Source organism: Monodelphis domestica, chromosome 3, assembly GCF_027887165.1.
Source record: "Monodelphis domestica isolate mMonDom1 chromosome 3, mMonDom1.pri, whole genome shotgun sequence".
Lineage (NCBI taxonomy): Eukaryota > Metazoa > Chordata > Mammalia > Didelphimorphia > Didelphidae > Monodelphis > Monodelphis domestica.
In genome coordinates, this window is record NC_077229.1 from 206143881 (window position 1) to 206167157 (window position 23277).

At 35.2% G+C, this 23277-nt stretch overlaps 1 long non-coding RNA gene across 1 annotated transcript in view; it reads left to right on the forward strand.

Annotated features, from left to right (window-relative positions):
- Positions 1-22400, forward strand: part of LOC103103131 (uncharacterized) — a 39912-nt gene extending 17512 nt beyond the window's left edge. Inside the window, exons 4-6 of the long non-coding RNA XR_465076.3 lie at positions 6168-6207; positions 7786-7973; positions 20457-22400. This is a non-coding gene — a long non-coding RNA (uncharacterized LOC103103131). The remainder of the gene's footprint in view (positions 1-6167; positions 6208-7785; positions 7974-20456) is intronic.
- The last annotated feature ends 877 nt before the right edge of the window (positions 22401-23277 follow it).

The window sequence follows — 23277 nt, forward strand, 5'->3', positions numbered from 1 at the left end:
ATCGATTGAATATTTGAATGGTGTATTTATGTCCCTCCCTGTAGAATTTTAGTTCCTTGAAGGACTCATTTTTTGTTTTTCTTTTTGTTCAGTCTTTGTATCCGTAGCACACAGAGTGGTAGTTTCACATAACAGAAGCACCTCCTAAATGCTTGTCAGATAGGACAGTCTGTCATCCAACATGTTAACTGTCTCAGTTTTATGTCATCAGCAGACTGAATATATATGTCATCTATGCCTTCTTGTCATCTATGCTACTCAATTGATTGCTAAAAATGTTGAATAAAGTCTAATTAAGAATCCCTGTGCACTCTACTTTTAGATTAAATTCAACTCTAAAATGACATCAATCATTAGTGACTATAATTTTGAGTGAATCATTCAAAAAAGTTATTTTGAAAAGAATCAATCATTCAAACAGTTTCAAATTAGCATTATCATGAAGTCCTCAACTTGCCATTTTGTCAACAACCATTTCATAAAAAACTTTATTAAATGCTTGAGACTCATTTATGGTGCATGCAGATAGATTCACATGCACACTCACTCAGATGAAAGAATTCCCTTGATCTCTATGTCTTGTAACCCTAGCAAAAAAGGAAAGAAAGGTAGTGTAGCATGACTTGTTTTTGATGAACCTGGAATGGCTCTTTGTGATTGTTGCATCTACTTCTAAATACTACAAACCATCCCTTTAAAAGTTCATGGCAAAATTGATCAGGAAAAGAAGTCAAGTACACTGGTTTGCAGTTTTCCAACTCTTCTATCTCACTTTTTTTTAAATCCACGATTACTTTGCTTCAGACAGGAGTCAATTAGTTAAATCTCATTACAAACATGTACCAGGAGTTCCATTAACAAAATATACTTTTGTAATTATTTCCCATCTCTATCAGCATCCTTAAATTTGTAGGCTCCATAATATGGACTCTCTCCTAGGAACAGTGCTGTACTGAACAAATGACCATATATTTTAGCCAAATAGGGTACACCAAATACATAAGAAGAAGAAGAGAACCAGTCCATCCATTCATAGATACTATTAGGAGTATACAATAAATATTTAACAAATGACTCTACCAAAAAAAAGTATAACTTACATATTTTTAATAACCCTTACCTTCTGCCTGAGAGTCAACACTGTGTATTTCATCCAAGGTATAAGAGTTGTAAGGGCTAGGCAATGGGGGTCAAGTGACTTGATCAGGGTAACACAGATAGGATGTGTCTGAGGTCAGATTTAAACTCAGGACCTTCTAGCTTACACATTTTTACATTTAACAAGCCCAGAATTCTTGTTCTTAAATTGTTCCAAATTCTTCATGACTCCATTTTCTTTTTTTAATACAATTTTTATTTTCTTTTATTTTAAATATTTTTACATGGTTACATGACTCATATTTTCTCCCTCCTCTCTTCCCTCCCCCATTCCAGATCTGACAAGCAATTCCAAGTATTATCACTCAGAACCTATTTCCATATTAGTCATCTTTATAATAATCTGTGAAGATTAAATTTAACTTTCCCCTGATTGTGAAAATGAAATTAACTCACTCTACCCAATTGTGAAAATTAAAATTAACTCCCCTACCCATTTTTAGATTTAATCACCAAGGGTGTAAACACTCTATTCACACTTGAGTGGGGGAGGTCTGTGACCCATGTGTGCAATAGTGGGTGGCAAATCAGAATTAAACTGACTGCCCCTGGGCAGTCCTAAAGCAAAACTTCAACTATGATTGGTAGACATAAAATTAGGGGAAGGCACAGGAAGTGTCTCAAAAGAAAGTATCTTTAAAAGGGAGTTCCAAAAAAAAAAGGGGAGTTACAACTTCCTGAGTGCAATTCTACTTGGAGTTCTACTTGGAGTTGAACTTCCTGTAAGTGGGAGTTCTTGATTCTTTGGAGCTGAGACTGGAGAAGAATCTGCTGACTGGACCTGAGACCCTGTTCTTGGTGATGTTGTTTTTAAATCTCTTCCTTTGGACTAACGCGTAGTAAGTGAAAATAGCTGACTCCTTTCCTGGATATTTTCTGAAGAGACTAGCCTCAGGAGAGACCTCTCCTCTTGAGAGAGGTTCCCTGTATCCCCAGGTGTTCAGCTACAAGGGCCAAAGCCTCTCTGGTTAAGGACTAAACTCCCCTGCCTGGGTTGAGCCAGGGGTCAGAGTAAATTACTTAGTGCTTAGACTAGATATCTTATCCTAACCTCTCTCTGATTTTCTTACTTCCCTCTTTCTATATTTTGTAAATAAATTGTAAATAAATCACTTTGGAATAAATTAAATTCCTGGCGACTCTATTTTAAATATAATCCAGTTCAATCGTTTTATATAATTAACCCTTCCCACCCCCTTACCAATCTTTTAAAACCATAAACCCCAAATCATATACACTTAAAGTTTTCTTGGCAAAGATAGTGGAATGGTTTGCCATTTCCTTTTCCAGTTCATATCATATATTAGGAAACTGAGGCAAAGTTAACTTTGTTTGCAAAGTTAACTGAGAGTTAAGTGACTTGCCCAGGGTCATGCTGAAGTCGATTTGAATTCAGAAAGATGAATCTTCCTGACTTCAGGTCTGGCACTCTATCCCACTATGCCATCTAGCTAATTGTATGTAGCATTTGCCAGTTTCTGTGCTATGAAATGTTCACACTGAAAATTGTACATTCCACATGAGCTGACACCAGCACATCCATATCTAGCTCTAGTAATCTTAGATAGTCATAATGCAAGAGTAGTCCAGACTCATTGCCTAGACACTCGTTAAGCCCAGCATTATCTAAAGTAGCTGGATATATGGAGATAACTTACAATAAATACAATTGCTCTGCTGATTCCAATAGCACCGATCATCAGTTGAATGAGGAGATAAAGCATTAGTGTACTCTTCTGAAATAAAGAGAGAGCATGAAATTAATTTCATCTCATGAAGCTTAGCACTGAAAACTATTTACTCAAGGGCGGAATACCCTTCTTATAGGGCCTCAAATGTTTACATGAATTTCTTACACTGCCCATCATCTGATTCTGCTGCCTGTTAGTGTGTCAGTACTTGAGGCATTAATAGCAAATAGTGTCTGTCCCAGGCCCTTGGCAATAGAAGCCACTGAACAAACTACCCTATTCCCTAAGACTTAGCCTGATGGATAGGAGATTTGACTTAAAAATCTCAGCTTGCTGCTCAGAAGAAAAGAGACAATATATCTGTATTAGAAGAATGAAGAAAGCAAGTGAGGTTTGGGCAATGTTCCAATTCTTTTTCCTTAAATATTTTGAGTGTTTTGGACTTTTAGCACAACCTAATTTGATAAGTAGCACCTTAGAAAGGTTTTTCTAGTCATGCAAAAATTCTATTTTCTTTCTTTAAATCTCTGTAATTATGGGGGGGTATATTAAATGTTTGATTAGATAACTAAAAAAGTCTTAATTTCCTTCCCTCAGCATTGAAAAACATCATAATTACCTCTATGCTCTAGAAGCTATCAGCATGAGAAATGAAAGCCTAGCCAAAGCCCTTTTTGCCCACTGGCATTTCAGACAGGCAGGGCCACCTGGAAATGGGCTAATGAGCCTAGGAACTGCTGAAGTGCTGGGGAACAACTGTTGGGAATCTCAGTAGAGTTAGAGAAATAAAATGTGCATCTGTTTCCAAGTAAATATTGTCACCTATCATACTCTGACCTTCTGACTTTCTAGTCACATATCTTATTTTTAATTTTTTTTGAGATTCTATTCATTTAGAATATTTTTCCGTGGTTACATGATTCATGATTTTCCCCTCCCTTCTTCCCTCCCCCTTCACAGAGCTGGCAAGCAATTCCACTGGGTTATACATGTATCATTGTTCAAAACCTCTATTCACATATTTTATGGGTTCACTTGAGTTTCATCTGCTCAAGTGTTGAGCTGTGGTTTTGTTTGAGGGAGTCTGTAGTCTCTTGGCAACCCAAAGTCCTGGAGTTGATTTTTGAAGCCACATCTAGGCAAGCAGAACATATTCTGAATTTAGTGCATTTGCTTATCTGATTATTTACATGGGAAAAAAAACCAATTGCTTTGTGCTCTCAATATAAGCAGCCTTCTCTGCATCACCTAGGATATCATTCTACATTATTTAATAGTAATGGATCAAAATGAAAATGGTAATGAATTTGATTTAATGTGAGCAGAGGGAATGTAGCATCGAAACCAACTTGCTACTGGAATAGTGATGACCTAAACATGCCTATCTTTTATGGATATGTGAATTTTTTATTCTTTGTCCCATTCTTTGGGAAATGGTTGGGAAATTTCTGTGGTAGCAACTGGAAACAAAGTGGACAGGGAGCATATGATGGGGAATGGCTGAACAAATTGTGACAAAAAGGTAAACTATTGGGCAGCAAGACATGAAGAATGTGAGGAATTCAGAGAAACATGATGAGACTTTATAAAGTGATGCAGGGTAAAATAAGCAGAACCAAAAGAGTGGATATACAAAATTTACAATACTGTAAGTGAAGAGAACATTGAAAGTAAATTAAAATGATGAAATCTAGTTGCCAGTCTTGGTCCTTGAAAATAGACAATGAAACATTCCTCCTTCCTTTTAGCAGAAATGTAGATTCTATTGGAATGGAATGTCATATACACTGTTAGAGGCAATAACTGTATGGATTGTTTGGTGCTTCAGTTTTTCTGTGTGATAAAGGAGGTTTCAATCCCAGAGTAGGGATGTTGTTTAGGGGCTATATTCAGGAATAACTGAAAGATAACTTCTGATTTTGTAGGCAGAGAACCTTGGCTTACATCTTAATTCTGAAGATTACCACCTTTGTGACTTTGGACAAATTGATTATCTTTCCTGGACCTTAGTTTCCTTAGCCTTAAAATAAGAATTATGACTCATTGGCCTCAGAGGTGCCTTCCAGCTCCCAGAAGGTTCTGTGAAGATTGGGTTCAGCTCTGCCCTGATTATAACAATGAAGATACTTAGCTCTTCCTTTATTGGGAAGATTGAATTGTAATTCAGTCTATTTGAAGTAGATATACCCATTTTAACAACAAAAAGGTGTTAAGTAACTACAAGAGGTGAATTAACCAAAAAAGGGTGTTAAGTAACTACAAAAGGTGAACTAAAAAAAAAAAGATGTTAAGTTACCCAAAAGGTATAATCTAACCAAAGAAGGTGTGAATTGGATTGAAACTGGAGAAAAGTGTCTTCTGTGATTGGTAGATGTGAAATTTAGGGGAGGTGACAGGAGAGAAAAAAGATCTTTAAAAAGAGGACCAGAGGCCAGAAGAATATATTTAATTTGAGGGGATTGAAGAGATCTCTGACTCAGAGGAGAGACTGGAAGACAGACACTTGAGGAGTTACTGGAAGACAGACACCCAGACTTCTTTCCATTTAGATGGTCACCATTGGTGAGTGAAAGGTTAACTTAGTGACTCTGTCTATCTTGGAGGTGTAAACCTCTGAGAAGGCCCATTGTCTTGAGACTCTTTTCTCTGATTAGGGCCTTAGTATTTATACCTGGCTCAGAGGAACCGGAGTTTCCTCTCTCTCTCTCTCTCTCTCTCTCTCTCTCTCTCTCTCTCTCTCTCTCTCTCTCTCTCTCTCTCTCTCTCTCTCTCTCTCTCATTCCTTAATATCTTCCCTCTATTGTATAAAACTACCATAAATTCCATTTACTTAGTAATTCATTTTGGGATTTAGAAATTAAATCCCTGGTGTCCACTATATAAATATTCAGAGTCCAATCACAATTAAATCTAACAGTTCACAGAAGGTAAGTGAGGTTAAACAGTGTCAGGGCAAGATGCAGACTCAGATCACCAGGATTCTAATGTCTACTGTACCACATAGCTATTTCTCTAAGGACACCAATAAAATAATTTTTAAAACAGAAATTATCAGGGGCAGCTAAGTGGCTCAATAGACTAAGAGCCAAGCCTAGAGATGGGAGGTCCTGGGTTCAAATTTGACTTCAGATACTTCCTACTTGTGTGACCTTGGGCAAATCGTTTAACCCCCATGGCCAAAACCTTATCACTCTTCTGCTTTGAAACCAATGGACAGCATTAATCCTTAGACAGATGGTAAGTGTTTTTTAAATTTTTTAAAGTAGAAATGTTAGGCTATGTTGCACTAAGATGTCTTATTTTTTTTTTTAATTTCAGGTGAAGAAAATTCACTTTTTTGGGGGGAAAGAATTTCCAGGTATTTACTGTCTGCCTAATTCTTCTATTCTTGTTGGGAACTGGAATGGGGAGGAAGAGAGACAGGAAACAAATTGAGCTGCAGTTTTGTTTTAGGGAGTTTGTTTTATGTCTATCACTTGGTGACCCAAAGTCCGGGAGCTGATTTATTTTCATATACATATATGTATATTTTTTTGTTTTCATATGTTTGTATACATGCATATATATGTATACGCACCCATATACATATACATTTGTATATATACATATATTATATATATATATATAATGATGGACTTGGAACCAAAAAGACTAGGCTCCCAATAATTGTGTGATTATTAAGTAGGACAAATATCTTTTCTGAACCTCAGGTTTTCTCATCTATATAGCAGGAATCATAATACATTTACTACCTACCTACTAGGGCTACTATGAAGAAGGCACTCTGGAAAACTTAAGGTGCATGAACTATTGTTACCATCATGCTATCTCACCTTATTTTTATGCTCAACTGCAAGTGAATTAAATTTTTCTGGTCTATATCCCCTGCAGTTGCAAAAGACCTGCATGATGCACTCTATAAATAAACCCACATTTTCTAACTGTGTAGAACAAGGTCTTCTGCAGTGTCTTTTCTATAGGGTGTAGATATTAATGAGCTTAGCTATACGGATATGGTGCAAAGTTAAAGGACTGCCAGGAGACCCTGTTGAAGGATTCCATACCCTGATCAGCAACATAAAGCTAGTGATGTGAACAAGAAAATGAGATTTATTGGTTTTAACTTCATCGTTCCAAAATGGAAAATGAGACATTGAAGTATATAATTGCTGTTAGCTCGGCTTCCTTCCATTTTGTATTAGTGTGTTCCCAATAAATGGGTCACTCCAGGTGATATCTGACTTCCTGCAGTTTGTAGGCCAGCTTTATTAGAAAAGTGACTTTCTTGGCCTCTGGTCAAGAAAAAGACTAGCACAGTTGTAATGTTCTCCTACCTCCACCCCCACCTTTCCTGCCTTCACTGATTTACAGCAGTGTAAGTCTATCACTAATAACAGGAGCCAAGGAGAACTGTAAGGCAAAGGGAGTAACAGAGAACAGTCGAAGAGAAAGATAATTGCAAGTTGGAACATAATTAAATCTTAATGCAGTGTACCAAATATTTCAGAGTCAACTTAATGGTGTGTGTCTCAGCTGGATTACTCAGAACACAGATTTATCTCAAAAGCTCTGTTACAACCTATAATCCCAAAAGATAGCACCACATCATTTGACCAAATGTGGATTCTACACCCCCCCCCCAGATGTCTGTCTTTGAGTTGAATCAAAGCAATACCCTTTAAAAATGGAGATAATAAAGTACTGATCATTTTGTTATTGGTCATAAATTCTCTTCTTGTTTCCTTTTTTGGCCTGAGCAAAAGACATGGGGCACTCATTTTTAAGTAATGGGCATTTTTCTAATACAGTTAATTCTTCCCAGGCTAAATAGTTTTCTCTGAAAATCGTACACCTCATCATTAAGCCTTCCTCTCTGAAATAAAGACAGTTCACTTAATAGGGAATTCAGTGCATACCCTCCCCCCATTTCCCACAGGAGGGATTAGCTTCTAAGAGAAGGTGGGATGTTGTGAAGAAAGCTGTCTAGGAGACAAACCCATACAGATAAAAGGAAGAGGATACTGTCCGAGAAGAAGCATGCTTGGATTCTACTGTGGACTTTTCCCATTGTGTTTCTTGGTCATTCGAACCATAAGAAATATTAGGAGAAGAAAATTAACATCAGTAAGTATTTATTAAGTTTCTGTTATATATCAAGTTATTAGATGATTCAGTGGCTAGAGCCTTGGATCTACAGTCTAGAACACCAAAGTTCAAATCTGACTTCAGACACGTATTGTGACCTTTGGCAAGTCATTTAACCTATGTTTGCCTTAATCCACTGGAGAAGGAAATGGCAAACCACTCTAGTACCTTTGCCAAGAAAACAACATGGAGAGTATGGTTCATGGGTGCATGAAGAGTCATACATGACTGAATAACAACAATAGTTATCACAGTGGTTAGAATACTAGTAGAATCAGAAACAGCTGATCAAATCCAACCTCAGCTATTTACTAGCTATGTGACCTTGGGCAAATCCTGTTTGCATTAATCCACCAGAAAAGGGAATGGTGGATTAATAATGGAAACCACTCCAGTATCTTTTCCAAGAAAATCCCATGGACAGCATTGATGTTCTCTAGTCCATTTGTTCATAAAGAATTAGACATTACTGAATGACAAAACATCAACATAAAACAAGTACTGTGTTGGACCCAATGATACAAACACTAAAACATTTTTTTCCCCACAGCAAGAACTAAAATGAATTCGTTTAGTAGTGGTAATAACATTTTTTTTTAAGTTAGATTTGACCTTTGGGTATTGGGAAAGTTAATTTAAAAGAATTTACCAGGGGAATTCATGGATTTTAAAAATCAAATAACCTAAACAGTTTACTGGACTAAAAAAAAAATTACTTCTAGTGCTTCACAATGTGGTATGCCCCACACAAGCTTCTGATTTCCTTAGTATCAGTCCAGGATGGTAGATTCATGGATGGGAAATTTCAGTGAGTCAAAAATGTGCTCTCTCCTTTTGACCTACTGGGTCCTAAGTATTAAGAGGGAAGTAGGAAGGCTGAGAACTCTACTAGTTACAAGGGCTTACTCCCAAGGCTAGGTGATGTGGTTTGAGAAATATACAAAATATCCTCTTCTCCAAAAATATCTTCCCTGCTCACTTATCATAGTGCTTGAAATTTCTACCTTTATTATTATTTCTCCTTTCTCAGGAGCTTGTACTATATTGAAAGAGATACAAAAGGAATTCTTGAAGGGAAGATAAAAACTTCTAAAATATTTCTTTTTTTTATTTTCTTTTTAAAAATTAATTAATTAAGTCAATTTAGAACATTATTCCTTGGTTACAAGAATCATGTTACTTCCCTCCCTTCCCTCCCCCCACCCTTCCCATAGCTGACGCAAAATTCCACTGGGTATTACAAATGTCCTTGATCAAAACCTATTTTCATGTTGTTGATGTTTGCATTAGGATGTTCATTTAGAGTCTATATCCCTAATCATATCCCCTCGACCCATGTAATCAAGCAGTTGTTTTCCTTCTGTGTTTCTACTCCCACAGTTTTTTATCTGAATGTGGATAGTGTTCTTTCTCATACATCCCTTCAAATTGTTCAGGATCACTGCATTGCCACTAATGGAGAAGTCCATTACATTTGATTGTACCACAATCTATTAGTCTCTGTGTACAATGTTCTCCTGGTTCTGCTCTTTTAGCTCTGCATCAATTCCTGGACATCATTATAGTTCCCATGGAATTCCTCCACTTTATTATTTCTTTGAGCACAATAGTATTCCATCACCAACATATACCACAATTTGTTCAGCCATTCCCCAATTGAAGGGTATCCCTTCATTTTCCAATTTTTTGCTACCACAAAGAGCACAGCAATGAATATTCTTATACAAGTCTTTTTCCTTATTATCTCTTTGGGGTATAAATCTAGCAGTGCTATGGCTGGATCAAAGAGCAGACAGTTTTTTAGCGCCCTTTGGGCATAGTTCCAAATTGCCCTCCAGAATGGTTGGATTAGTTCACAACTCCACCAGCAATGCATTAATATCCCAACTTTGCCACATCCCCTCCAGCATTCATTACTTTCCATTGTTGTCATATTAGCCAATCTCCTAGGTGTAAGGTGATACCTCAGAGTTGTTTTGATTTGCATCACTCTGATTATAAGAGAGTTAGAACATTTTTTCATTTGCTTACTAATAGTTTTGATTTATTTAACTGAAAATTGCCTACTCATTTCCCTTGCCCATTTATCAATTGGAAAATGGCTTGATTTTTTTATACAATTGATTTAGCTCTTTATAAATTTGAGTAATTAAACCTTTGTCAGAGGTTTTTGTTATGAAGATTGTTTCCCAATTTGTTGCTTCCCTTCTAATTTTAGTTGTATTGGTTTTGTTTGTAGAAAACTTTTTAATTTGATATAATCAAAATGATTTATTTTACATTTTGTGATTTTTTTCTAGCTATTGCTTGGTTTTAAAATCTTTCCTTTCCCAAAGATCTGACATGTATACTAGTCTGTGTTCACCTAATTTACTTATAGTTTCCTTCTTTATATTCAAGTAATTCACCCATTCTGAGTTTATCTTGGTGTAGGGTGTGAGGTGTTGATCCAAACCTAATCTTTCCCATACTGTCTTCCAATTTTCCCAGCAGTTTTTATCAAATAGTGAATTTTGGTCCCAGAAGCTGGGATCTTTGGGCTTATCATAGATTGTCTTACTGAGGTCACTTACTCTTAGTCTATTTCACTGATCCTCCTTTCTGTCTCTTAGCCAGTACTATATTGTTTGATGACCAATGCTTTATAGTATAGTTTGAGATCTGGGACTGCAAGGCCACCTTCCTTCACATTTTTTTTCATGATTTCCTTGGATATCTTTGATCTTTTGTCTTCCAAATGAACTTTGTTATTTTTTTTCTAACTCAGTAAAAAAAGTTTTTTGGTAGTTCAATGGGGATGGCACTAAATAAATAATTTGGGTAGGATTGTCATTTTTATTATGTTAACTTGTCCTACCCATGAGCAATTGATGTTTTTCCAATTGTTTAGATCTAGTTTTAATTATGTGGAAAGTGTTTTGTAGTTGTGTTCATATAATTCCTGTGTTTGTCTCTGGAGATAGATTCCTAAGTACTTTATATCATCTAAGGTGATTTTAAAGGTAATTTCTCTTTCTAATTCTTGCTGCTGAGATGTGTTGGAAATAGATAGAAATGCTGATGACTTATGTGGCTTTACTTTGTATCCTGAAACTTTTCTAACTATTTCTTAAGCAACAGGGAGTAATGAAGGTTAAGCTAGAGGTGGAAAGAACAGTGGAAAGGGAAACAAATTTGGTGCCAAGAACCTAGTTCTAAATCTGGGTCACCAAGTCATTAGTGTGACCTTTTGCAAATCTTTTCACTTCTCTGAGTCTTGGTTCCATCAAGAAGAAAAATGAGGAGGTTTCACCAAATGGCCTTTAAAATTTCTTTCAACTCCAAATCTATTATTATCCTAGGGCAAGATGATATTAGCTTTTTTTCTTAGCCATCATATTACACAATTAACTCATATTGAAATTTGTATAGTTAGAATTATTTGTCAGGTCTTGCCCATCCTATAAGCATGTAATTGAGCGTTGGAAACCAAATGAAAACTTTCTATCCATTAAAATTTTATCTTATTGAACTCAGTCCTACATTCTAGCATTCCAAAAGCTTTTAGGAAATCAATTCTTCTTAAGTGGTGATTATCCCACACACACACATCTTCACGACATTCACAAATATGATAATCTTATCTTCCATGTTTTCATCCAAGCCAATGCTAAAAGTGATAAAATGAATAAAGCCAATACCCAAAGATTTTAGAACACGAATTCTTATTCTTTTTAATGAACCCCTTTGACTATCTAGTGACCTCTATGAACTCCTCTGAACAATATTTTTAAATGCAAAAAAATAAAATATATAGAATTACAAAGGAAATCAATGATATTGAAATAAAATCCATACAGAGGAAGACCACACTTATGTGAGACTTCTTAGTAGAATGAATGACTACAATAATTTTGAAGTTGTAATAGACAAAAATATTTTGAGATATCTGTAAAATGATATGAAAATAGGATTTTTATTTGTGACAGTCATATTTATAATATGATAGAGATTTGTTGATTATATTCATAATTGAAGGAAGTACTAAATTTCAATTATAGATTAGAGAAAATATGTAATTTTTTGGTACCATCCATGTTCACATAACCCCTGTCCAAGAGACATTCCTCTATATTGGCATCACTACATTAATCACTACTTTTGGGGACTGGTCATTCAAGCAGTTCTAAGTGTATTTAACTATGCAATATTTCAGCCCATATCTTTTTCTATCTTGTTCAAAAGGCTAATTTGAGACATTTTGTCCAACTCCTTGCTAAAATCCAAGTAGAATAGAAATATGACATTTCCCTGATCTGCCAGTCTGATCAACTCTTCAAAAAAGAAAATATATTTATTCCAAACTGATTTGCTATTTTCACTGATTTGTAATGACTAATGTTTCCTCTTCTAAACATTCAGACGTTCTGAGAACTATCCTTTTAAAGAAAGCATTTTAGGACTTTACTGAAAATTCAAACTCACTTCCTATAATTTGTGCAATCAACCTTCCTCTTTTAGAAAATCTAGACAATGCTGGCCCATCTATATAGTCCTAAGGTACCTCCATATGTTGTGATTTTTAAAAGATCACCAATAGTGCCTCAACACACACCTGAAATTTCATTACATGTACAGAGGTCATGTGAGACTGGAAACTTGAGTCAAAGCTGGCATAATGAATGAGAACAGCCTTAAACTTGGATTCCAAAGGCCTGAGCTTGAATTCTGACCATTATTTACTAGCCATGTGATCTTAAACAAACCACTTCATTTCAGTGAATTTTTGTTTCTTTAGCTGTAAAATGGGGGTAATGATACTGGCAGTATCTCCCCAACAGGATTATTGTGAGACTCAAATCAGATTAGATAAATAGATAGACAGACAGACAGACAGATAGATAGAGATAATTAGATGGATATAGATAGATATAGATATATAAAGTATTTCCTATATAAATGACAGCTGTTATTTAACTCACTGTGAGCATTTAGGTAATCTCAGTTTCTTCACTTATTTTTCATTTCTCTTCTCTGTTATTCATGTTGTTCTAATACACCTAGTCTGAAGATGACTATTCTTTGTTGTGAAAATAGAATCCAAATTGGATTTGAATAGTTCTGCCTTCTTTCAGGTATCCATTTCCATCAGCCTACCTACTTTCCTTTGACTGTCTTATTCCAATAAAATCTTAAAAAACTTTTTTGTATTGCTTGTTGTTTAGTCATTTCTGACTGTTTATGACTCCATTTTATACATTTCCTTGGCAAAGATACTGGAGTGTTTTGTCATTTCTTTCTCCAGTTTATTTTGTAAATGAGAATAATGAGGCAAAAAGGGTTGTGACTTGTTGAGGGTTACATAGCTAGTAAACATTTGAGACCAGTTTTGAACTCAGGAAGCCTGAGTCCAATCCCAGTTCTCTATCCACTGTGCCATCTAGCTGCTGCTGTCTCTTTATAGAACGACAGTGGTAATCTGGTGATCATCTAGATGAAGACAACTAGGATGATGAAAGATACTGAGCTGATGACATATGAAGATTAGATGAAGGAGATGAGGTTTTTTCATCTGTAGGATAAGGGTTTTTTTAAAAGATGTTGTAAATATAATTTACCTATATTTTAGTGAAGCATTTCAGTTTGTGAGGGGAAAAAATGGAGAGGTGTGGAGAGAAGCATAGTTATTTGAATTCAGAATTGTTTGAATGGCCAGATCCAAAGAGTGGTTGTTAAATGTTCAATTGGAAAAAGTCTTCTGTGGAATTGTATTAAAAGAAGATAAAAGAAGGGAAGTTTGTACCACAAGGGAAGTTTGGCCTTTGATCTAATCCAGTAATACAGATAGAAAGGAGAGTTAAAATACTAACCGTTAATAGACAGGGACAGGGTAGTTTAGGGTGGAAAAGGGAATATTGTAACTAGAGAGGTAACACAGGGACAGGATGAATCATATTTCATTAGATACAAGTCAAAATACACACATACACACACACACACAGATATATATACCTATAAATGTTATGAATTGTGAAAGCTAATGAAAGACCTGGAGAGTACAGAAATCAGTGACCAAGAGTCAGACTCAGACCCAGATGATATAGTGCCAAATGGTACAATAATAGTTGAACAAAAACGTGATGAAGAACAGGAACCTCTGCCAGCCTCTGTCACAGAATGCCCCAGGGATCTATGCTTGTCCCTATCTGATTTGACATGTGAATCAATGACTTGGATAAAGGTCATAGTTGACATCCTCATCAATTTTTTAAGTGACACAAAGCTGAGAGAGAACTAATAGTGTGTGATGAAAGTTGATATGCAAAGAGAACCTGATAGACCAAAAGCAATGAGATAAAATTTGGTAGGTATAAAAACAAAACAAAAAGTCACTTCTCAAGTACAAATTGGAAGAGAAATAAGTAGAAAGTAGTTAATCAGGAAAAAAAAAGCTATAATTTTAGTGGACCACAAGCCCAAAATCTTAATCTCTATTAAATGAAGCTTTTTGAAACATTTGCCCTTCTCCAGTCGTGTGGCACCTTTCCTTCTATTCATGATCTTTCCAAGATCCTTTGTAGTGGCCCAGCAATTTTACTCACCTGTTCTTTTCTATATCTTGGGATGTCACTTTCCTTGGACTAACTTCTTGGACATTTTGAGGACATCAAAGTGTTCTTTTACTATTATCTTGCTTATCTTGGGCTTCCATTCTCTGTTAATCATTTTACTTCTGTTCTTCAAGGTCTGAAAATCATTCTCCTTTGCAAAGGAAATAATCAAAACAAGCACTGGATAGTTCTACCTTCTAAACTTTTATCTTTCCATCCATATCATGCAGCAGTCTTATCCCTTCTTTGATCCTCTTCTTTGCCCCAAACACAGCTAAAAAGCCCTTTTGTTGACCCTAAGATCCTATTGTGAATCTCAATGAATTCTGAACTTTAAGATTGCTAGCACAATCTACTTACAGGATCATAATACTCTGTATTCATCCTCAATTACCTTGGTTTGGTTTTAGACATTAAAATTTTTAATTGATTCAATTAAACTTGATAAGTAAATTCTACGTGCATCAACATTAGTCTTTTTATACAATCCATTTTTTAAATCTATGTCAGAATTATTTATACATTTTTAGAACTCTGCTTTGACAATTTGTTCCTCCTTATTAGTCAGACTTGGGTCCAGCATAGGATTTTACTTCCCTCATCTAATGGAAGAATTAAATTATCATAAGTTTAAGTAATAGTTTTCTACTTCTGTCTGTAGCTGAGACTAGATTCAAGCAGATGTCCCAGTAGTGAAATTTTTCATCACAGTTTGATATAGCCTCTATAACAGCTTTTTAATCTGCTCCTATATCTCATCTTCTATGTCATCCTTTAGCCTAAGAGGATTGTAGCATATGACCACTGTATCACCTCTTTTTTTCCTCATATAGGTTTTTTTCTAGTATGTTTATCTAATCTTTTCCTTTAAAGGGGTGGGGGGATTGGCGGTCCATTGCCATATTCCAGGGATGAGGTAACACTATGGGATAGAAAAATATTGAACTTGGTGTCATTCAGACCTAGGCTCATATCTTGCCTCTGACACTTACTAACTGCATCGCCATGGGCACCAATGAAGAGACAATAATTATGAGAGAGACAGAGACAGAATATCCCTGAGGTTCAATTTCCTCATCTATGAAATTGGATTAGTAGTATCTTTAAACATGGGGAAACTTAGAGAGATGTGTGAAGCCAAAAGCATATAAATCACTTTGAAATTGTAAAAATGTTAAATAAATATCTGTGATAATTATTTTAAGACTCATTTTTACCAGTTTCAATGATATTCATTCAGTAATTTTTCAGTCATGTTCCCCTCTTCATGACCACATTTGGGGTTTTCTTGACAAAGATATTGAAGTGGTTTGCCATTTCCTTCTCTACCTCTCTTTATAGGTGAGGAAACTAAGGCAAACAGGACTAAGTGATTTGCCCAGGGTCACACAATTAGTAAGTGTCTGAGACCAGATTTGAACTCAGGAAGATGGGTCTACCTGACTCCACACCTAGCATTCTATCTACTGCAAAACCTATGTACCCATTCAATGATATTCATGAGATCAAATGTTCTTTCTTTCAGTAAGATTTTTAGCTTACTCTATCTAATACCCATACTTTGCACATTCGTATATAGACATCTCAACTCATCAGTGCTTCTCTTATTAAATATTATCTCCTCTAAAACACTAGGTATCTCTATTACTATTCTTTCTCTTATGTCATACCTACTCTCTATAGAATCTTATTTTTAAAAAATCTAGATAATTCTTGTCCTCCCACTCCATTTTCACTTTTAACACCCCGCCTCTCTATTCAGTTCTAAAAGTCACTAGACAAATGTATTCTTCTCATGAATATGATCTCTGGCCACAAGTCTATGATTCCTTTCTTAAGCTCCAGTTTAAAAATTCAAACCATTTTCTGACACCTTCTCCATATCTTTTATCTTCTAAAACCCCAATTTTTAACCAGGAGCAGTAAGGAAAATACCACCCATGGCCCATAACATCTGTAGTTTCCCATTCTGGATTTCATAAAACTTAGAAATACTTTCTAGATCCTTTCTGTTATTATTTATTCCTCCATTAATCATCAGAACTTGTGGTCATCAAATTTGACAAGTCCAGGGAAGCTTTTCTACATGTCTCCTTATTGGTCATTTCAAATTGTCCTCTCAGCACAAAGTCTTTTTCCTATGACTGCTAATAAATATCTTCTTCCCCGGCTACCACATGTGGATCTTCTTCAGCATTCTACAGAGAACAGGAAGCTGCCTCCTCTCCAGAAAATCCAGTTCTAATTTCTATAGGAATTTTTGAACCTACTCAAAAGATTCCATTTTTCTCTTCTTTCCTTGTCTGCGTCAGACCCACATGAAATAGGTTAGGATTCTTCTCTTTCTCCTCACTCTACTATTCTTTGTTTTATCTCAAAGAACCATTTTCTCAATTAGGTTGGAAACTAGATATCCTGTCAGTCTTTTAACCTTTTCCTGTTACAGAAAGAAAAAAACCAACAACTGAATTTTATAAATGTGTGGTTGTTCATTATTAGGTTTCTGAGGACCATGGGAACATTCCTTTCACCCTCCATACCTGTTCCAGTGTCAATGTCCTCAATTCGCTGCAGCTTTTGCAGCTAATGTTCATTGCAAACTACTGTGGAAAGTCACTCATTTGCTGCACCTGTTCATTTTTCTAAGGGCATTTTTGCCAAAACTCCCAAGTAAGCTTTTAGAGCAGGATTTCCTGCTTTTGCTATCTGGGGTTGCTTGCCCAGGTGCTTACGATCAGCAGTTAGTAGACGTCTGCCAACACTGTAATGCAAACAGTAACTCTAATCAGCTGGTATATCTTCAAAGGGCTTCTAAAGAAATGCTAACCTTCATCTGTTTCTTGACTCTTCTTTTGTCCTTCCTCCCCTCACCCTCTAGTCAGTCTCCTGCCTCTTCATCATGCCACCATCTTTTATGTACCATGAAGTGCTTTTGACTCCTCTAATTTAAAGGAATCAAGACAAGTTATAAAGGATTTTGTTTTAGTCAGAAATAAAATTTCATTGGTGAATGAAACTCCTGGTGAGGAAACTTTCTCTGCCATTGCAGCTTATACTCTGAATAACTTTTCCATAGTCACATAGCCAGTTTACATTAGGGGAAGGACTTGAACTCAGATCTTCCTGTCTCTAAAGCCAGGCTTCTTATTGATTATACATTCATTTTTTCTTCATTCCTTCCTTCCTTTCTCTCTCTCTCCTTTCTTTCCTTTTCTTTCTTTCTTCCTCCTTTTTCTATTCTTCCTTCCTTCCTTTTTTTCTATATTAAGTATTATTTCCAAGGCAGAAGAACTGTAAGGGCTAGGCAATGGGAATGAAGTGACTTGCCCAGAGTCTCACAACTAGGAAGTGTTATAAGATCACATTTGAACCCAGGACCTCCCATCTCCAGGTCTGACTATCCCTTAAGCCACCTAACTGCCCCTGAAATGTTACTTCTTAAAAAGAATATCATTTTTAATAGTTAAACAGCAGTCAACAAGCACTTTTCAAAGGCTATATGTCAGGTATTGTGCTTTGTTGTTGTTCAGTCATTTTTGAAGTACAGTCTACTCTTCTTAACCCCATTTGGGGTTTTCTTGGCAAACTTATTGGAGTGGTTTCCTTCTCCAGTTCATTTTACAGATAAGGAAACTGAGGCAAATTTAAATGACTTACTTGCCCATGGTCACAGAGGTGGTAAGGGTCTGATACCAGATTTGAACTCAAGTCTTCCTGACTTTAGAACCTGCACTCTATCTGTTGTGCCACCAAGCTGTCCAGGCTTTGTGCTAAATACTATTATTTATACCAAGGATTCAAAGATGGCTGAGCACTCAGAAAAATATATAGCTAATCATCAAGGATAAAAGTATCCAAAATGACATAATAAAATCAATAGACACCAAAAAAGCTATCAACAAAGTATGGCACATTTATGCTACAAAAAAACCCTTTAAAGCATAGACATAGGAGGATCTTTTTTAAAAACATGATATTCCTATCTATCTAAAACTAAAAGATAGCATTATATGCATTGGAAAAACATTAGAACCTTTCCTAGGAAACAGAGGAATTAAGACATCAACAAATACTACAGTTCTAGTTTTTGTTGATTGTTTAGACTTTTAAATTATGGAGAAAATGTTAATACTGTAGATTAAATTTAAAACTATGGTGTACTAACAATTTCTTTTGGAGATCTTGTGTCATTCCTTATTATTTCATATAACTCTAGAAATGTTAAAGCAATAAAATGAATAAAATTAAAAGCATGAAGATAATAAAGAAGAATCAAATTGATCCTTTTTTGTTGGTGACATGAAGATTTCTGAGATCCAGAAAAGTTTATTTTGAAATTTATTTAGAAATTCCTAGAAAATGAACAAAGAAACAAATTGAAATTATAGTTTTATCAAAGTACCAGGTTACAAAATAAACCACAAAATTCAGTCATGAATCATTATAGCAATAATAAAATTCTGAAAGAAATAGATAAAGAAGTTCAAAATAACCGTAAATATGCATAAATACATAAGAGCTGATCTATAGAAGCACATTCAATACCTATATAGATGCAATTACAAAATATTATTTAAAGAAATGAAATGTAATTGGAAGTATTTTCAGTGCTCCTGGCTAGGCTGTGTCAATATTAATAAAATGATAATGTTATTGAAATGAATTTATAGTTTAAATGCTATACCAATAAATCTTCTAAAGTGATACTTTACAGAGCTAGACAAAATAATAACAAAATTCATTTGAAAACACAAAAGATCTAGAACTTAAAAGAAAATAATGGGGGGAGGGGAAGTAGGAATAAAGGGAAAATAATACTTCCACATCTGAAGTATAGGATAAAGTACTAATCATCATAATTTTTTGATACTAGATAAAAATTAGAAATGTAGACAGACCACTAAGCCTATCTTCCTAAATTCAAATCCCGCCTCAGTCACATATCCTAGAAATATGATGCTAGGGGAAAGTCATTTAATTTTTTTAGACCTTAGTTTTTCCATCTCAAAAATAAAGGGATTGAATTTTGAAGGTCCCTAAAGTCCTTCTAATGCTAAATATAGGATTCTATGAATAGATTAGACAAAGAAAAATAATAAATCATTGAACTCGATAACAGTGTTGGATAAATTCCAAAATACAAATGACTTAAGAAAAACTCCCTATTTGATAAGAATTTGGGAGGGGGGATAGAAAGCAATCTGGCACAAATTAGGTTTAGATAATCATCTTCCATTATATGCCACAATAAACTGAAAACAGACATAATCTGAGAAGTATAGATACACCATGAAAAATTTAGAAGAGAACCAGATCAGATACTTTTTATGGTTATAGCTAATAAGGTAAATTCTTAGCCCCAAAAGAGATAAAGTTAATAATAAAAGATAAAGAGATAGTTTTGATTAAGTAAAATTGAAAAACTTATACATGAACAAAATTAATGCAAATAAGAATGCATGTGATTGATCAGGAAAAATGTTGTATCACATCTCAAAACAAGGATCAGTACATGAATGCAATAGAATTTGACAGTGCTATAAGAAACAATGAATATCATGAATAAAAAGAAGAATGAGAAGTCATGAACTGATACAAAGTAAAATAAGTAGAACCAGAAAAACAACATAAGCATTGAATACAAGAATGAAAATGGAAATAATAACAGTAATAAAACAATCAAAGCTGAATTGCTCAAAAATTATAATGGCCCCAAGGCTTAGCCCTGAAGAAGAGATAAGAGGTTATATCTTCTACTTCCCTCAGAAATAGGAAATCATCTGTGAGGAACATTGTCTAAAATATTAATTTTTTGATAGTTATATATTGACTAGTTTTGCTAAATTTTATCCCTCTTTATTCTTAATCATAGAAGCTGATTGTCTTGAAGGAACTGGAGGAGGGATACATTAGGTAATAATGACATTAAAATGTGTTTAAAAAAAACACCTTCACTGGTCTAACTGTTCTACTGTAGATTTCATCCTATATTTTTCCTCCCTCATAGTCAAACTCCTAGCAAATTCTGCTTATAGTCATGGTCTTCCCTTTTTCAGCTCTAACTTGATTCCTAAAACCTTGCAATTTAACTTCTGACCCAATCACTTAACTGAAACTATTCTTTCCAAAGTCATCACTGATCTCCTTGTTGTTGAACTGAATGGGCTTCCTATCAAGATTGAGACCAAGATGGAAGGTAGACCACCAAGTTGCCATAGTCAAGCAAAAATCTGACATTTTCATCAAACCTGATAAAGATAAAGATATCCAATAGGAATTTACAGGAAGTCCTTTTCCCACCAAAATTGCAAAAAGAGTTATTTAGAAGATCCCAGACAATAGAAACAGGGACCCATCATCAAAGAAAACAACAGTACAGAGCAACCTTGAGGTGATATCAAAGATTGCCAGTGATACATGAAATCTGCCCAGTTTTGTGTCCAGAACCTGCCAGAGTAGAAAGACTCCTGAGGAAAACTCACCTTAGGTATGGCTCATTTGTAGAGCATCCTTAGAAAGGTATAACAGGGTACTTACTACAAAATGTTTGCCAGGTATATCACAGCAATTTATTTCTTCTACCATAAAAAATAATAACACAAATGATTCCAAGACTCACAATTAAAATGCAGAAAAGCATAAAACAATAACCCATAACATTCATTATACCCTCCTGACAGGTGAAGGTAAGTTTGTGGGACTGCTGAATAGATGTTTTACTTTCACCCCAGACCTGCACTGTCTGAGCAACTCACAAGATCCAAATCTCACGGCTAGCCTGCACATGAATTAGGTTTGATTTAGTCCTTTCACTGAAGAATCCTGCTGGAAGTGGTGCTCTTTTCCTCCAAGAAGTGATCCTGTTTGCTGAACTTTTGGCACCCACCCCCATAACTCTCAAACTTTCCAACTCACAAAGATGACCACCAGCCCTGCGACGTCTTTTTCTCAAAATTGTTGATTTTGTTGATTTTCCTAACCAATTCCAGGAAAAAATAGAAAGTAGAATGTGATCAGAGATTCAGGTTCACCTAGGCAAGCACATGGTTCTGTTGGCATGTGTGATAGCTGGCATTGCCATATAGAGAAAAGGGAGAGGGGAAAATCCATTACTTTTCCTGTTGAATGTCCAAGATAGAGAAAGCAATAGATACATCCCAAAAGATGTTGGGTTTAAAAAAGAGTGAGAAGTTATTTCTACCTCTTCTATAGAGCATCAAGGGAATAGGTTTCTCCTTGATCAGATGTCAATCATCTTTGAAATAACCTTTTAAACTTGAGAAAATATGAGGACCAGTCAGTTGCTCCATCATTCCAAAGAGCATGTCCTTCAGTTCAGAGCCAGACACATGTCTAGCTTCATTTAGAAATGTTTCTTTCTGACAAAGGACTCCTGTAATTTCATCACGTAGATTTAGGGACTGATTTATCAAATCCCTAATCAACTTTCCACCCATAGCATTAGAATAAAACTTTAAAAAGAAGTGTGATTCATTCCAAATGTACCAGAAAATACATTGTTTTGAGTTGTTTAATGGCAAAATGAGAGTTCATAGAGGGAGGAAAGAGGAGGATCTGTTTTCTATAAGCCTTCCTTTTTCCTTTGCAATAATAAACACTTATTCAGTATATGAACAATTTGTTTCTCAAAATATATATATAGAAATGCCTATTTATGGTTTCTGGGAGTTGAGATACAGAACATCTTGAGTTATTTTTAAAGTCTGATCCTTTGTTCTAGAGTTGATAAACCAAAATCCAGGGAGAAGTTAAGCAACTTGGCCAATTCATATAGCAGAGAGGGGAAGAACTGAGACTGGAATTCAGTTTTCTTGGCTCCTTCTGCTATACCCATTTTCTTATAACTAGCTGTTAGCAGTATTATTAAGTTTAGGAAATGCCTAAGACTTTCAGTTGTACTTTCCATCTGGTCATTGTTGAATTTACATTTCTTCTATCATAAAAATGTTATTTATTTACATATAAATTATTTTTAGTTTATTATCTTTTGGGTCAAGACATACATATTATATCTCAACAAACAGAAAGGTAATTAATTAGTGAGTTCTGATTTAGAAACAGAGAGACTTGAGTTCCAATCCTGCCTCTTGGATGCCTAGAGGTTTGGAGTTTCAGTTCTTGTCATGTAGCTCTGGACAAGTCATCTTACCTCTCTCAGTCTCAGATTCCTCATCCTTAAAATGGAAATAATAATAACATCTACTTCACCGGGTTGCTATGAGCATCAAATGAGATTTATCATGTTAAAGACTTTGCAAAACTTAAAGTGCTATATAAATGCTAGATAATAATATTGTTGTAGTTGTCATCATTATTAGTAAAAAACAATTCACTCAAAAGAAGTGTTTGCTACTCTGATTAAGAGAGATTTTACTTTAAAAACAAGTATGAGGAAAAAAAACATCAGGTGGTGAGTAGATAGAGCTCTAAAGCAGGCATCAAGAAGACTTGAGTTCAGATCCAATCTCAGATATTTATTATATGATCATGAGCAAATCTCTTAACCTCTGTCTACCTGGATTTCCTGTTCTGTAAAATTAGGATAATGAGAGTATCTACCTCCCAGGGTTATTTATAAAGAAAAATGTGATAATATTTGTGAATCTTTTTGCAAACCATAAAGTATTTTACAAGTGCTAGCTATTATTATTATTATCAAACTCTTGAGAGCA